At 42.3% G+C, this 18,461-nt stretch overlaps 1 pseudogene; it reads left to right on the forward strand.

Moving 5' to 3' along the window:
* The first annotated feature begins 6,622 nt into the window (after nucleotides 1–6,622).
* LOC144382520 (COX assembly mitochondrial protein homolog pseudogene) lies at nucleotides 6,623–18,170 on the forward strand (annotated as a pseudogene).
* The last annotated feature ends 291 nt before the right edge of the window (nucleotides 18,171–18,461 follow it).

An 18,461-nucleotide genomic window follows, 5' to 3' on the forward strand; every position in this document is an offset into this window, starting at 1 on the left:
CCAGAATGTCTAAATCAATAGGAACAACAGTTTCAAGTGCTGGGGAGGGGTTGGAGCCACCAGAAATGTAGCATATTGCTTGCGGGAGTGTAAATTGGTACTGCCACTTTGGAAACCTTTGGCAGTATTTACTAAACTTAAGTACCTGTCTATCCTGTAACCCAGTACTTCTATTCCTGAGGATATATCTAAGAGAAAGGAGGGTGTACGTCCACCAGAACACATGTACATGAATGTTCATAGCAAGCTTAATTGATAATAGTCCCAAACTGAGAGCAACCCTAATACCCTCAACAGGAGAGTACATCAATAATTCATGGTGTATGCATAGAACAGAATAATATGCAGCAATGAAAAAGGATGAATTACTGCCACATGAAGCAAAACACTGAGTGAAAAAAGCCAGACCGAAAAAGAAGGACACATTTTCATTTAGACAAGGTTTGTAACAAGCACACCTCGTCTATGGTGATGGAGGTCAGAACAGGGGTTTCCTTTGGGGGAGTATTGACAGGGCAAGGGTACAAAGGAGACAGTTGGGTTGCAGCCAATATTGGTTACCTCAATCTGGGTGGCCGTTAATAGGTGTGCACATATGTAAAAATTAATTGAGCTGTACACTGAAGATTTATATATTTTATTGTGTAACTTACTATGTGTAAGTTTTACTTTATTTCAAGAGGAAGAAAAGAAAAGGATTTGGATGAAAAGAGGGAGACATGGGCTCACCCAGCCCTGCCATTAACTTAATGTGACCATGGCCCAGTCACTTCTGCTAGGGACCTCAGCATCAGCTCTGAAGAACCGCACCTGGATTCCATGGTTCTTTGGACACTTTGTGATGAGATCCATGACAGCAGTGAAGCCTGGGATCCACTGTCCCCTTCTATCTCCACTAACAGACATCCCTCGTGCTCTGTCAGCCAAGGAAGCCAGCCTGTAGGCATCTCATAAACCTCATCCTTGGATGGGCAACTTCCAAATGCTTCTCCTAGCCCGTGGGAATGTGGGTTTCATTTCTTAAGACTCTGGGAAAGAATTCTCAATAAACCCAATTAGGTGATAGAGTTTCCTCTTGTCTTCTTAATTAATTTTAATAAACAAATTAAAATGGTGATATAAACTTGGCAACAGTAGTCCCACTGTACAGAGCAATCAAAGATGTGGATATGTTTTTAAATGACATCATCACCATCATTATTATTTTGCCTATAAAATAAGTAAAACAAATTATTAATATTCAGTTCTGGTCATGAAAGTACTGGTATTCAGTACTCATATACGATAATGCTGTCATCAACTGGCCCAAACAGTTTGGAAAGCAATTTGGCAATAATTGTCAGGAGCCATAAAGGTGTTTATATCCTTTGGGTCAATGAATCCTGCTTCTGGAAATCTATTTTTAAGGGACAAAATTCAAAGTAAAGAACAAGGATACTGTGTTCACAGAATGAAGATGGGGTGAGTTCCCTTACAGTGCTTCTCTCCACATTCTGAATCCCATAGCTGCTCCCTGGGTCACCCCAGCTCACTGGTTCTCCAAGTGTGGTCCCTGGACCAGAAGCCACAGCCTTACCTGGGGCCTTAACAGAAACACGAGTTCCTGTGACCCAGTCCAGACCTACAGACCTACCAATTCAGAAATGCTGGGAGTGGAGCCCAGCAATGTGGGGTTTTAGCACACACCCCAGGGGATGGCTGTTGCCTGTTCAAGTCTGAGAACCATGACTGAACTTTTACTAGAGCCTCTGAGAACTCGACAAGAGCAGCTAATGGGAGGGAAGGAGGTGTATGTTCTGACTCTGCTCAGTCTGGACGTCCCCCTCCTCCTCAGCTTATCGCCTGGCACACAATTCATGAGGCACATGACTTCTTGATTTCTTTGGCCGATTTTCAGAGGTTTTCAGCCACTGCCAATCTGTATGACATCGACACAGGATGCTAGAGTGGACAAAATGGAGAGAAGAGACGGGAGAAACCTTTTAATAAATTTGTCTCCTGTTTGAGTTGTAAACAGTGCAAGACAATAGGGATCGTTCCTGGTCACCCTGAAAAGTGTCCTGATAAACATCATAAAATGGTCATGCCTAAAGTGCCTTGAAAAGACAACCTCCCTTGTTCCTCCCACTCCCCTGGGTGGTTATGTATTGGGGTGCATTACAGTTCTTTTCCCTATCTTGTTATCCAGAACTGATCCCACAAACAAATGGGAAGATTAAAGTCAGTAGAACAGTGCTTTGCAAACCAGACTATGTACACACATCACATGGAGATTGGTTAAAATGTAGATTTTAATTCAGTAGTTCTGGGATGGGGCCCAAGGTTCTGCATTTCTAAGAAGGTGTCAGGTGATGCTGATGCTGCTGGTCTGTGGACCACTATTTGAGTAGCAAGACTATAGAGCGGGGATGGCCAAGCATCTGTACATTGGAAACACATGGGGAACTTATACAAGTATTGACATGTTTCCTACCCACCCCCTCCAGAGACTGTGATAACTGGCTTGGTGTGTGGCCTAGATTTTGGAACTTTGAAGACGCCAGGTGATTGCAATGTACATGTCAGTTGGGACCCACACTTGATAAAATAAACAGCTGACACCTAATAGACTCATCAGCTCAATTAGCAAGGGAAGCAGGTTGAGGGAGAGTGTAACATCCTCTGATGGGGTGACTTGGAGAGTCGGCTTCTCCTGGTTCCTGAAGCTGGTTGGGCATCCAAATCACCCAAGAACTTGTTAGAAATTTGGAACGCAGAGCACCATCCCAGATTTACTGAATCTGAAGTGGGGTCCTTGAAGGGTGTATTTTTTTTTAATTTTTTTTTAAAAGGCAGTGTATTTTTTTTTTTAGACTTTATTTGACCATTTGAGAGAGACAGAGAGAACACAGAGGGAGAGGGAGAAGGAGAAGCAGGCTCCCCACCGAGCAGGGAGCCTGACGTGGGGCCCGATCCCAGGACCCCGAGACCATGACCCAAGCCGAAGGCAGACACCCAAAGACTGAGCCACCCAGGCACCCCTGAAAGGTGTATTTTTAACAGACTTCTCAGGTACGTGGGAACAGCCAGCCCAGCATGGGTTTGTGCCTGTCTAGCTGAGACAGTCTCTCCCAGTGGCCTGCCACAGGGGGCGTTTATTAGCTCCTCTAAGGCACCTGCTGCTGTACATTAGATGTATATGATTTGAAATAGTCTATTCTGCTTCTATACGTCTTATAAAAAATTCCACGTGCTGTCATTCCTGTCCTATAATAGCTGTTGGTGGTTGGCCACAGGGCCTAAGACTGATGTGATTCATGATTCCAGAACTCTGGGATCTACCCAGCCATTGCTTCCTCTTGTGGACCATAGCATCACATTGGTCTGACCTTTACAGAAGTGTACACTGTGGTCCTGCCAGACAAAGCTGTGCCTGGAGTAGGACTCTGGGCTCCTACCGTAAGGCTCGGCCCTCATGAACTTTCGTGCCTTGGAAAGAAAGCTTTCCTCTCTTTGAGTTACTTTTTCTGGCTTTGAGAGCTAAGGCCCCTAATTGCTTTTTGTAGCTAGAGATTTCTATGTCCTTTCTGTTCTTTTTATTTTTTGTCCCTGTCAGAGACAGTCAGTATTTAGAATAAATACTCCCAGACTGTGGAGTAAGAATTGAGGAATTTTAGAGCAGACAAGTCTCTGTGGGTATCCCCATCTCCCCCAGGCCTTGTTCCAAGCAAATCGGGCCTCTTACCTTCCTGATTGCACCACCTTGAGCCTTTCTAGTCATGTGACATTTGCCCATGTCATTCGCCCTTACCTTTGAGAATCAACTTCGACTTCTATCTTTCTATTCAGATCCTTCCCATCCTTCAATATTATGCCAATTCCTGTTCCTCTGTGAAACTTGTCAATGTGAAGGATGGGTAGGATCTGGTATTGGAAATGTAAGACAGTTCATTGAATAACTAGCTGAGATGTCTGGATTTTTTTCTGCTAAGCATGGAGCACCAACGAGGTGGGAACTGATACGGTCAGAGCTCTGCATGAGAAATATTGAGAATAACAGACAAGAAATGGGAATCATTTATGAGGCTATTGCAAAAATCCAGGTGAGAGACAGCCTCTCTTAGGACAGTACAAATGGAGAAAAGGGAATAAAAATGGAAAAATAATACCTCATAAAGAGACAAGCAATTGTTTAGATATGTTCAGTAGTGGTTGACTCCCTACTTCCTAGGGGATAATGCACATGAAAGTGCTTTCACAAACTCGGAAGCGTGATGTCCTAGAAGGATATTGCTATTACCAGCTCATTCCTTGTCAGTTTATCTAAATCTTGGAAAAGCTATTAAATTAAATGGTTATCTAATAAAAGTAAAAACCAAAGCCATGATAGCTATGATAGGATGACATGATATTTCGTCAGAAGAAAGTTATCCAAATAACCTATTTACTTTGAAGGCAATATAAATTTTAAGTCTGGAACTTCTGCTTTGAAATGGCATAAAAATGGAAATTTCTCAAGTGAGTCATTCAATAGGACAGGCTGTTCCTTTTGGCTGTTCTATTCAAGTTTCTCTCCAATCTCAATAGTTTAAAAATACATGTCTGTCCCAGTGGAGTCATCTTCTGTGCCTTGGGAGCCCGATGTGGGGCCCGATCCCAGGACCCCGAGACCATGACCCAAGCTGAAGGCAGACACCCAAAACCAATTTATGGTTTAGATCCAGGAAACAACTTGACTCACCTATGTCTCCACTGGGTTTTTAATAAAACATTTCTCAATGTAAACTTCTTTCAAATAGATGTCCATGTGTTATTTCCATGGGAAAATGGGAGATGAGTAGAACAGGCTACCATTAAAATCTAATGGGTTTCTCTCAGAAGCCTGAGGAGTATAAATATTTTAAGGGAAGAGAATCATGTCTTAATTCTCTTAGAATCCTTTAAAGATCCCAGCCCAATATCTGGCCCAGAGTAGATGATTGATACATATTTTTAAAATTAGAGGTCATTGCTATAGTTAAAAAGTATTTGTCAACTTGCTAATAAAGATACCAAAACATTCTGATTAACACATTCATACCTAAAATATGTATGAAATGACTATCATGGAGTTAGGGCTTAGTTGTGGGGTTGGATTGAAACTAACAGAAATCTAACTCAAGATGGCTGAAACTTTTTTTGAATTTATTGCTTTTTTAATAGGACAGGGATATGTTGGGAAAAAATTGTTTGCTTTTCATCTTTCAGCTCTGCTTGCTTCTGTGTTGGGTTTATTCTCTTGTCGGTGGTCTCCTGGTTATGGAAAAATCGCGCCAGAAGCTCCAGGCCTGCCTTCTATAGGTTTTACTAACCTGGGGGAAAAATATATATATATATATTTCTTCCACTTGTTCCAACAACAGTCTCAGACTGACTTGAATTTATAGCCCATTCCTTAACCAATCATTCTCACCAAGGGATATGAAAGTGACCCCTGGATCTGAGGGACAGGGCCAGTTCGGCCGAGTCCAGAGAGATAGTTCACAAAGACAATTGAAGTTCTGTTAGTAAAAAGTAGAATCGATTCTGGACAGGCAAAAATGTAGTAGATACCTATTTCAAGACTATTGACATATTTATTTGAAAAAAATCTCAGCCTTCAAGGAGCTTATGGTCTGGAACAGTTGTTACACAATTTATAGACTATACCACGAAATTAACCCACTTGTATTTCGTTCATATTCCCGAATAGAATTCAGACATGCAAATCTACTTTCATGGGCTATTCAAATGCAAGGCATTTAGTATAAAACTTTGCATCAGGGACTCCTCAATAAATGTTTGATCAAGTTTAAACATAACTTCTCCAAGAGTTAAAATACCTTTGCTTAAGCTTAACTTCATCTTGCCCTCAATTAAATGATTGAACTTTGTCTTAAATTGAAAATCAGTAGTGCCTTCCTAAAAACCTTATGCAAATACATACATTCCTAAGGCATATTTTCCATGGGAATCATTCCTTAGAGCAGGATCCTTGCTGGTTATATAGGTAAGTTTATGTGCCTATCAGGATACACCGAGCCTTTGAAGTCCAGGGATGCTCCTATTCTTTGATGCTGAAACAGCACCATGGAATGAAAATAAGAGACCTACACCTCCCAAGGAAGGGGCTACCACCATTGACATAAAGATGTGATTTCCTGTGCTTAGCCTTGCTCCTTATTCAGTGCCTTAAGTTGGGATTCCTAGGAACAGAGCCAGAGATAGGATTCCTGTGTAAGTGATTTCTTCAATGAGTACTCTTAGGTACATTCTGAAAGGAACAAAGGAAGCAGGAGAGGTCTGCAGAAAACTTAGACAAGGATGTGAGGATCTAGCTTCAGTATGATGGTACAGGGGGCTGTGGAGGATGGGTAACACCCCAGAGTTGTGCCAGCAGGAAAGAGAGGGGTCTGCCTTTAATATGGCATAGTATTCACTCATCGGCTGCAGGCTTCTTCCCCCCTCTGTGGAGGAGTAGGCCTTGAGTAACTTCCATGGCATTGCTGGGGAAAGTGGTTCCTGTTGATGAGGATAATTCTAATAGGAGGGTGGCGGCTGTGTTTGCTGGAAGAAGGATGAGAGCACTAGCCTGTAGAGAGGATCTGGAGAAGGTTCCACAGCTATGGCTGTCACGGTGGTAAATCATAAATGTGTGGATGCCGAGGTCAGTCCGGTAGGCAGTTCATTTTGTTGCAGTCACTTTGACAGCAGCAACAGATTTTGAACACACACACACACACACACACACACATTTGTGGCTATACTCCCACTGTAGGAAACTGTAGAGCTTCCTGCCTCACTATGGTATCTGATTGGCAGTATTGTATGTAAGCTATTATCTTGCCAGGAGCAACGGAATCATTGCCATACTGCAACGAAAGTGCTTTCCCTCTTGGAAGGCTACTAGGACAGCCCAGAGATTTTCATCATCACTCTGTTTTACAAAGGAGCATTAGGTTGAAATTTGTTTTCTCAACTTGTTAAGGTCAATATGACTATCGGAAACAGTAGAGGTTATAATCCCCCGTTAGGTCTTACTGCTTTAGTGTGTCATTGGCATTTCTGAGCAGACAATGCGAGGAGGAAGGACAGCTTCCAGTTCTCATCTAAGACTAGCTCCAGCTGATTAACTGGAGGGCATCATTGTATAGAAGGGCAGTTCCTAAGGAGAACTGATGAAACCATGTTTCATTTGCAGGGAAAGATTAAACTGGGCCATAATGGAAACACAGCCAGGAAATAGAAATGCAACTCTTTCTGACAAAGAATTCTAAACTGGCCCATGCTGGACTTAGGGCCTATGGGATACATAGCTCTTTCTGGCTCTTTCTGTCTGTGTCAATGGGAACTTCCAGAGACTTTCTCTAGTCGATTAAGCAGTTTTTTAAAAACCCTGTTCAACACCAGGCGATAGTGCCTGCAATAGAGCACTATGGGCAGGAGTTTAGGGAGTGAAGACCAGTCTCTGCTGGTTTGGGGCTGGAGGCCACAGGCTGTGGATTGCTTACAAGATGAAGTTGCTCTCATTTGTAATTACTGCGGAAGCAGAGGAGGCTGTTCTGGTCTTTCTAAATTAGAAGGAAGCTTGAATGACCTAATAAAGGCTATTGCTTTTTATTCACAAATAGTTGTGCCAAAGAATGATAACCTGGGTTTTCTATATTAAGTGGCAACAGCTAAGGCATCATTACCTTGTTTATGTGCAAAAGATGAGGGTTAAGTAGATGAAAATTTACTTTTATAAAGGCAAAATGCTTCTACCATTCTGTACCTACAACCCAACTGTCTCATGATGAAGTCATTCATGGAGGACAAGAGGCAAGCCAGTAACAAACCTGCCCATGTGTGCTCACACCTCCTAGATAAGACTTTGTTTCTCTCTTTGTATAAATGCTAGGCAGAGCAAATGGGAGGTGGGGATGCAGAAGCCAATGTCCCAGTGAAAAGGTGGCCTTGAGAAGAGCCAGGACAGAGGGAAAGAGGAAGGTTAGAGAGATGGGCTTACATTATGCTTGCCTAGTAGTGATGGTGGAGTCGTGTTTTGCATCCCTACTCCCACCTTAACCCAAGAGAAAGTGACTTGTCTGAGATCCAACAACTAGTTAGTGGAGGCAGATCCCGGACCTCACTACTCATGTCCCACCTCCTGGGGCTTTCTACTAGACCTGACTCATGGCTATTTCCAAAGAAAAACCAGAGCTGGACAGTCGTGAAAGTGGTAAAAATAGATTTTACTCAGGAACTACGTGATAGGAGAAATGCGACTTCCATATAGAACCAAGCTCAACTCTGCCATACTGCATGGGCAAGTAGGGACTTAGAGCCAAGGAACGGGGTGCGGAGGTCAGTGGATGAAAAATTGCTAGGAGGAAACATCAGGGATGAGGGGGGTTCTGACTAAACTGACCTGGTGGGATTCTTACTGAAGGCAGGTCAGAGGGATCAAACATCACCTAGGGCATTTGATTAGATATTAATGGTGGGGAATTCTGGCTAAACCAACCTCACAGGATTCTTGCTAAAACTGGACTCCCCAAGGACAGAGATGGAAGCCTATTTTGGGGCCTTGACAAGCAAAGGACTCAAAGGAGCCTAACTACAATTTGGTAAGAAGAGAATCTTTGTCACTATGTAACCCATCTCTCAAAAGCCCCTTAAATCATTTTCAGATTCTCTTCCAGAAGTGGGGATCCTACCATCACTCCTACCTACCTCACAGGGATTTTAGGACTGATAGGAGGTACACAAATGCTTTGGAAACTTTAAGCCGTTATTTAAATATAAGGACACCTAAGGATTGATCTCCCCAGTACCACACTGCCTCCCAGACTTCTGAAAAATACTCCCTCTGCCAGGTTTCTCATCACTGTCTGGACTGCTCTTTGAAGAGAAGGTAGAACCAGCTCTTTCTGATGATTTGGAATGGAAGTATTTGGAAATAGTCTTTGCCCTGCTGAGAAAAGGCGTCTCTCTTCAGAAAGCCAGGTGTTTATTTAATGATGCATCAAAGACTGTTTTTGGAGCACATGAAGGCTTTTGTATTCTAAGGGGAAAGAGTGAGAAACATATTTTCAGCCATCAGCTTTCAATTCTTATGCCAGTGAGTAAGATATTACAAGAAAAAACCTGGATACATTACAATGGACCAACATTTCTCTATGGTTTTCCCTGGCAGGGTTGCAAGGCAGGAACAGCCTTGTGCAACCTATGCCTGATAAGGAAAAGGATCACCTCCCTAGGTTATGGTTTCTATTTCCTTCTTGAGCTGTGAGTTAGCCAAAGACTAAAGAGCTCCAACCTCATAAATCAATAACTCTTCAGGAAATGACAGTTAGCTTTGAGCACCGTATTAGGCAGGATGGAACAGAGGAAAGAACACTGGAGAGAAGAAAGACTTCTCAACTGACTCACTGGGTTTTCCTTTTCCCTTTGGCTGCTAGAGAACTCAGAGCCAACTGTGTGGCTCTGAATTGGCACTACCTACAGAACTTTCAAAGTGGGCTTTTATTATTTGATTTTTGGGCTGGTTTTCAGGCTCCATATGTCCCTGCCCTTGCTTTTCTATCTTTTCCTCTACTAAATTATCTTGTATAACATATCCTGCTAAGCTGCCCTAAAGCTTCTTTAGAATAATGGCAGGTATAGGTCACAACAGCTGTGAGCTGAGCTGGCTATTCCTCCTCTCTGAGGCTGCTTAGAACTTGGCTGTCATCTCTTCCTGCCCTAAGATGCAATGAGGCCATGAGTTGATGATCAAATTAGGAAGATGATACTAATAGACAGCCTGAGAATACTACTCTCAAGGGCTGAAAAAAATGGAATGGGCCAAGGGCAGAAGCACTAGACTCAGAGACATGTTAGTGCTGGAAAGGAATCTGATACTCTGAGTCTTAACCATTTATTTTACAGATGAAGGACCTGAGGCCCAGAGAGAAGTGTGTTGCCGAAGTTCATAAAACTGGTTCTGGCAATTTGGACCCTCATCCAGATTTGTGTATGTGGAGGGCAGTGTCCTCCCTTCCCCCCTTCCTATCTTCAGCCAAGGTGGACAGGATGTCACTTAACATAATCATCATCATCAAAGTTTGCAATGGGAGGTGATCCATATCAGCAAAAGATTTATTTCTTTATAGATACTACATTAATGGATGTGACTATCCTAGATCAACCTATGCTTGCCAGGGCCAGTTCTTGGAGTTGCAGTGTGAGATAATACCTACAATTTGTTAAGAGTTAAGAAGAACTGCATACAAGTGGGGATTATGAGGCTCAGTACATGGGAAATCTCAGTATAACCCTTGGAGGGGGTTATCTAGTAAGGAAAAGAAGATGAAGGGGAAAAATTGAAGGGTCTTCAGGGCATTCATGTGGGCAGATTCTCAGCTCTAACCAGAAAGACACCCCAAAGGAGCAAGAAAAGGAATGTTTATTTTACGTTCTGTGCTCGGACTTGTGTTTTTCTTTGGTTAAGGATAAGCCTGGAATGTTCTGGGGATGAACCAAGCCTGTAAGTCTTTTTGACCATGGCAGAGCATAGTGATCAAGATACTTTTAGGTTGTTCCTCCTTCCTCAGAGACTCTGCTGTGTGTGTGTCCTCCTTCCATGCACTGGCTTGGATTTTGACAGCTCATCCAATCTGTCAATGCCAATTTGACTCTAGGTCTATCCTCCCCGGTGTAGTAAACCCCATTAGCTGGGGGTCATCTGAACATTTAATGAGTATACTTTCTATTACAGTCTATGAAAACAAAACCCATTATCTGAGAAGACTTTATAGAGAAGACAAGACTTCTGGGGGCCTAAATGGAATTTGGCATAACTGATAGAGAGAAAACATTATTTTTAGCATTAGTAATTACCACCAACCACCATTCAAAAGCATCTTTCTGTGATTAATACATTTGGAGACAGATTCCTTGGTTTCAGCGATTTCTCAGTAGAAATGTCAACTTTGTCATTTTCTTCCTGATGTGTAGCGTCTCTAATTACAAAGTATTTTGGAGCTGAAAATTACAGATGCTCTTTTGGAGTGCAACTTTAAAGACGATTTTGATGAGATTCCAATGTTGCTTACCCTCCGTGACTGACCTTTTATGGTCTAAGTTTGACTGCGTTTCCAGGTGGTGGGGCATCAGGAGCCAGAGGAAGTAAAGCAGCTAGTGCTGACCTGAGGTCAGCTGCCCCTGCTGCTGCTGCCTGGGTCCACAGATGAGGCTCCTGGAGAATTTAAGACGTTGCTAGCAATGTTCTTCTTTACTTGCATTTTTCCTATTTTAAAAGCTTGGAGAGCTACTTTTTGGTATAGTGGTCAAAGATGTAACTGACCAGGACTTACGTAGACTGACCTTAACTCCAAATCCTGCCAGCTAGCTCACTTGGAATGTACAGAATGCATGAATTAATGACAAAAATCACACAGAAGGTAGAATTTATCCAATCTCGTATTTTTATTTACATGGGAGATTTCATGTTTTATGTCAGCTCAACGGGAGAATGTAAACCTAAATGATAGGACCTATATTAACTATACTAACATAACCTATCCTCAACCTAACCTATTGATAGGTTTGTCCTAGAAATGAAATCCCCCAGTCGTGATCTGCCTCCACCAGAAGAGCTCTCATCCAACCAGTGTCTGACTGGTGCCCTTTGTAGCAAGCAGGTGATTTCAGGGGATGATGTGCTCAAGAAGCTGCATGGAGCTCTTGAGGAATGTGGGGCAAACAGGTTGACGCCCTTGCCTAGGAACACCTGGACAGATATACTTGAAAAGTCGATGAGGGCTGCCAACTCCTTAGGGGTTACTTTTAATCCTGCCTGAACCACAGAGAGGATTCATGCCATCAGAAATGGAAATGGTTTCATTTGATGCATTTCTGAAACTTTGCCTTGTTAGCATTCTGGGTGAACCTTTTAGAGAAAAAGCTCTTAGTGGGAAAACAGAAAAGCTGTTATTATGATACTTTTAAACCTTTCTTCCTTTTCTGTTTCAATTTAGAGATTTAAAATGCCCTCTTATTTTCACCCCTTGGTTTGTTTCATTTTTATTCTTGCTAAAAGGAATAGCTGTTTAGAAAGTAAGAAATAAATCAATGGGTAATTTCTTAGGCATCTGACAGCTTCCTTAATGTAGATAAGAAATGGATTTTTTTTTTTTTTAAGATCTTGAGTGTGATTTTGCTTTGGGGTTTGCATTAAAGGTATAGGGTGTCTCTAATCTCAACAATAGAAAATGGAAGAGAATAGAAAGAAAATAGAAGAAAATTCATTTGATTTTAGACCTGGAGAGGCTTTAGAAATAATTTAATCAAATGGTCATTTTTATAGATGAGCAACGTGCGTCTCAGAAAGGCAAAGGATTTTTTTCCAAGGTCGCACAGCTAGATGGTCATGGTGCTGGGTCCACAACTGATCAACCCATGTACCCATTGGCTCCTGAGCATTAGTCATAAATATTCATGGTTGTTTAAGGTCCTATCCCCCATATTCCCCCTCCTACCCTCCTTGCCATTACTTTAGTCTCCTTTACCTATTCCTGGCCTTCTCACTTCTGTTCCCATCTCTATTTGGTTCTATGATGTCCCCATCCCAGTCCTACTTCTGGCCTCTGATATTTGGGGTATTCTCTCTGGTCTTGGGAATTTGATACGTGCCCTGTGATTCTCAGTGCTTGTGTTGCCTTATATGAGGTGCTCTGTTCCAATTCCAGCCCTGCAGAACCTAAGCCTAATCTAGGCCACCTGGCTACCATCCTGGCTGCATTAGTCAACCAGTCCTGGGTTCCTTCCATTACCCCCATTTGATTTGGTTGGAGTACATTTAATTGGTAGCTTCTGAGACTTTTCAGCCTACAAAAGACATTTTCCTCTCTCTCCTTCTCATGTTCTGGCATCCTTTATGACCTGCCATTTCTTTGAAAGTTCTATGAAAAGGGGCTGTGAACAGGGCTGTCCTGAGAGAAAACTCACCTTAAGAGCTGCTAATGTGTTCATGTGTTAAAATTCTCTGGCAAATGTGCAATTTTAAAGGCCTTCTGAAAATTCCTTTATCCCAAAGAGCAATGCTGGTGATGAAAATTTCAGGCAGTGTGGGAAGTTAGTGAAGTAAATGTGTCCGTTCAATCTGAGCCATCTGAGAGCCCATCAAGTCACAACACTTAACACAACTCTTCCCTTACACTTGGGAGCAATGCTTGGTTAAAGAGCTTTGAACTTACAGTGAGAGGACCCGGACTTGAGTCTTGCCTCCACTCCTTGCTTCCTGCATGGCTTTGGCAGGTCTTTTAGCTCCTCGGAGTGTTCATTTTCACATTTGTGAAATGGAGGTAAACATACTTGCTCTTTGTCTTCCTGAAGGGTGGTCCAGAAGATAAAATAGATCTAATCCCTCATCACTGGACACCCAAGACAATGAGTTCTTGTTTATTATCCTTCCCTGGCTATCTCAGTTCTTCCTTCTATGTCTCTTTTTTTTATTACTTCTTATATATCGTAGGCTCCAATAATCAATACTTGAGAATAAAGGATCCCCTCTCATGGCCTTTAGGAAATTATTTCTGGCAGGTGACCATTCATTCATATTTCCAGCCTCAACTTCTTTTCTAAGCTTTGTACCTTGTCCTTATGCATTTAAGTGTATTATAAGCAGATCTAATCCAACTTGCCCATGGCCACACTTATACTCTCTTCCACCACCAGTTGGATGATGCTGATAGACAGACAGACAGGTAGACAGATAATAGGAATTGGCTCATGTGATTATGAAGATCTCCTACTGCAAGCTAGAGAATCAGGAAAGCCAGTGAGTAATTCAGTTCAAGTCTGAAAGCCTGAAAACCAGGAATGTTGAGGTGTAAGCCAGGAGAAGATGGATGTCCCAGGTCAGGGAGAGAGAGCAAACTCACCCTTCTTCTGCCTTTTTGTTATATGCAGTTCCTCAATGGATAATATGATGTCTACATACATTGGCGAGGGTGATCTTCCTTACTCAGTCTACAGATTCAAATGTTAATCTCTTCTGGAAACACCCTCACAGATATACCCAGAAATTATATTTTACCAGCAGTCTGGGTATCCCTTAGCCCAGTCAACTTGACACATAAAATTAATCATCACGTGGCCCTTAATAATACTGCCTTGTAAGATTATGTCTGACTCTTTCTTATGCTGAATTGTAAGATCCTTGAGAGCAAAGACTTTTCTTTTCATCCTTTCCCCCTAGAACATGACATATAGTAGGGCTCAAGAAATGCTTCCTGGCTGATGAGACAATTCATCCCATGGAGCTTTGCAAACCAGAAACTCTACACTCTAGTTAGAGATCAAAACCATTCAGAGATGTCTCATGAATGCATGCAAATGAACTATCTTAGATTTTTTCTATGAAGACAAAATAAATGATAAAATTAAAGTTATTATTCATGCAGCAAACATTTATTTGAACACCTGCTCTGTGTCAGGTCTCTCGTCCTAGCAATACTAAGATGAATGAATAACCTGTCCTCTTTTTTCCCACTCACTGAACTCCAGGATCATAGTTAATTGAAGGAGCCACATTTTCAGGTTGTAAACAAGGCTTAAGGACAATGTAATTGGATATACCGAAATCCAAGTTCATTAAAATGTTCTGTACCCCTCCCGTCTTTTAATAATCTGAGGCCAGCAAGGTCATATAAAATGTATCAGAAAATTCATGAGCTCATGCACAGTATAATTTATTGATAAAAAGTTAGAGTAATGGTTCATTGTCCAATCAATGCATAAAAATTCATCATTGTGTTCAGACACCATCTCTTCATGTTTGGGTCCATAAACTATTTATTTATGTTCTTTGCTGCCAAATGAACCATTTCTGGCAAATTTCATAACTCCCCGAGAGAAAGAGGTGGCAATAATATTACAATGCCATAGGTCTTTAGAATCTGTTTGTATTGAAACATGTGCACCTTCTGGCCTCTACAGCTCCCTAATGCTACTTACTTACTACTAGTTATATCATTACTCATGATACTGCATTATCCATGATGTTGCCTATGAATATTGGCTTCCAATAACTCTCTTTGAGATTGTCACTGTGTTTTGTTGATGATGGCCACAAGTGCAAGTTATACCCAGTGTATATAGGAAAGGGTGAATGGTAATTCATTTCCTAGTCATGTTAAGCTCACTTTTCAGAATGATATCATAAAGAGAACAACACAACCTGCAACTTGGTCTTCTCTTGAACTCTTCAGGTGTAATCACTACATTCCTAGAATGTGATCTCTTTCAGTGTTGACCATGTCCCAGTTGTCCACACACTTTTCCCAGTGGGAAGGATAGGTGAGGGACCATTGGTGGACTGAAAGGAGTGGCACCATTTGTGCAAGAAATGCCTGTTCCTTGTCTGGCATGACTTCAGACTGACTCAAGAGAGTCATCACTCCATCAATAGAGCAAGAGAGGACATCACTTGGAACGGTCCTATAAAATTTGTGGAGCAAGAGTTTCAAAAGCCTTTCCAGGAGACTGACTGTCCTGTGGTGTGGGAGCACACAGAAGAAGGAGTGGGATGACTGTGGGTACCAGAAGTATACAGTGCTCATGGGAAAGGATGCCTGCCATCATCCCCACTACCTTGGGTACTGTAGCCTGAAAGCGGCTCCCCTGGTGGAACGGGAGTAGCCAGCACCAGCCAGGCCACATGTTTAGCTCAAGCCTGATAGTTGGGAGTGGACCATAGGATAGTCTAGAGCCCTGAATGTGTCCTTTATTTTATGTGAGTGAGTCATCCCAAATTATATTGTCAGCACCATTCTAGTGGCCCAATTTTATGGTATCCTGTGAAAGAAATATGCCAACCAGTAGGAATGATTTGCTTTCCAGTCCTTCTAAAACTGGGGCCCAGTCCTAGACTGTGAAATGACCCCATAAGTGTGAGGGCATCTGGCAAATCCCACATGAGGACTTTCAAGGGGGATGACTAGGGCCCAAGTGGATCCTGGTTTGGGCTCAGGGCTCTCTACTTGGGGCAACATTGTTGGCTCATGCAAATTCCAGGCATCTGACTGGGGCTTAGACATTTTTGAGGAAGAGACTCCAAAGTATAGGGCCCCTGAGTAGAGTGCCTGCTTGTCAGCATAGGGCAGTGCTATCTGGAGAGCTGTCTCATCCCTCCACTCCTTCACTTTCTATGTAGACCCAAAGTTCTCAGCCCTGACTGTACATTACCATCACTTGGAAAGCCTATGAAAACTAACCTGGGAACCACCCCTCGAGATTCTGATTTCATTGATCCGGAATCAATGAGGCCTGGGCATAGAATATTTTTAAAGCTGTCTATGTAATTCTAATGTGCTTCCAGGTTCGAAAGTCAGTAATAAGTCAAGACCTCAGATGTGATACTATCTTAGAAAGAAAGTGCCTCTTGTCGGGGGTGGGGGGTGGGGGGGAGGGCAGGCAGGACTGTCATGAAGGTACATGGGGAACTCTGCCTTCTGGGGAGGAAGGATTTCTCCATACCCAAGAAAATCCCTTACAGTTATTTGCCAGGAAGAGAATGCTGATCTGGTTCAGTTATGTTTAATGTATAATTGTTACAAATCTCCTTTGAAGCAGACATTTTTGTCAGCTATTGACAATGAAGGGATAACAAAGGCAGATTCCCTTGCCCAAGTAGTTAATATTCAAGTGAAAGAAGCAGGCACATAAACAGACCATTTTATTTTTATTTTTTAAAACTATTTATTTAATTGAGAGAGAGAGAGAGAACGCGCACAGAAGGAGAGGCAGAGGGAAAGGGAGAGAGAGAGAGAAACAGATTCCCTGCTGAGCATGGAGCCTGCCACAGGGCTTGACCCTGAGATCATGACCTGAGCCAAAATCAAGAGTTGGACCCTCAACCAACTGAGCCACCCAGGGGCCCCTTAAACAGACCATTTTAATGTGCTATGGCAGGTGCTATAAGAGAGGTAAGGATAGGGGCAATAGGAACACTTAACTAAGTTTGGGGGTTCAGACTGGGGAGCACTGAAGGATGAATAGGAGGTGGCCAGATGAAAAAGTGTTTCTCCACGGTTTCTCCACTGTCAGTAGCAGATACCTAGCAAAGCATGGTACCTGTCTAGTATGCTGAATGATCTGTGGAGACTGGAGGATACATTTTGAGGAAACTGTGGAGAGAGATGAGGCTGGAGAGGGTTGTGTGTAAGGGTTGTAGAAGGCAGTGATTGCCATGGCAAGAGCTTAGATTGAGCCTTGGCCAATAGCATCCTTAGCCAATAGGAAATTATTGAACAGTTTTATTGACTAGAGTGCCGTGATTGGATTTGCATTTCACATGGATGGGATGGGGAGCTATGTAAGAAGGCATTAGAGGTGGACAGTATGGAAGTAGAAAGACCAGTTAGAAGACCCCTACAAGAGCCTAGGTGCGAAATGATGAGGAATGGAACCAGAGCTGTGTTAGTGGAGATAGACAGTCTAGAGGGGTTTGAGAAATTTCTTGGAGGCAAACCTTTCAGGGCTCAGTGTATGGCTGGTTGGGTGTTGAGGGAGAAGGGAGGGAAGCATCTAGAAGGACCAGTGTTTAGCATGGACAACAGGGTTTGTGGTGCTGCAGGGAGCACAGCAGGAGGAACAGCTTCTAGAAGGGCTTTAGACCTGTGGTATTTGACGTGCTCATAGGACTTCTGGTTGGTTTCTAAAGCAACCTTCAAATGTATGCTGTGGCATGTGGGGAAGGGATGGTGATGGGAGGTTCAATCCTGTGACCTATGTGGTTCTCTCAAATTCAGCTATTGCGTGAGGAAATTAAGAGTGAGAAATCTTGGAAGAAGATATTTGTAAATGACATATCCAATAAACAGTATCCAAAATATATAAAGAACACCAAAAAACCCAAATAATCCTATTAAAAATGGGCAGAAATTGAAAGAATGTCTAACTGCTCATTATAATGATCCAGCCTTTTATGAAGAATGCAAAATGGAATACCTGAAGGAAAGGGAAGAATTCAGAAAAACTGGAATTCCTGCCAAGAAAAGGCTACAGAAACTTCCCACAAGCATGTAGGCAAATATTCAGATACTTAGCTCCGATACTCGTGGAAATCATTATCACCTAAAATAATGGACTCAAAGAAGTGTTTGCTTTATCCTAAATTATGGAAATAATAAAGATTTCCTTTTAAATTTCAAAAAAAAAAAAATGGGCAGAAGAGAGGGAGCAGGAAGATGGTGGTAAAGTAGGAGGACCCTAGGCTCATCTTGTCCCGTGAACACAATTAGATAACTATCAAATAATCCTAAATACCCCGGAAGTCAACCTGAAGACTGATAGAACAAACTCCACAACTAAAGGGAGAGCAGAGGCCATATCAAAGAAGATACCTGACACATGAAAAAGAGAAAAGGAAAAAGACATGAACAGACATTTCTCCTAAGAGGACATACAGATGGCCAGCAGACACATGAAAAGATGCT

Source organism: Halichoerus grypus, chromosome 7 (assembly GCF_964656455.1).
Source record: "Halichoerus grypus chromosome 7, mHalGry1.hap1.1, whole genome shotgun sequence".
Taxonomy (NCBI): Eukaryota; Metazoa; Chordata; class Mammalia; order Carnivora; family Phocidae; genus Halichoerus; species Halichoerus grypus.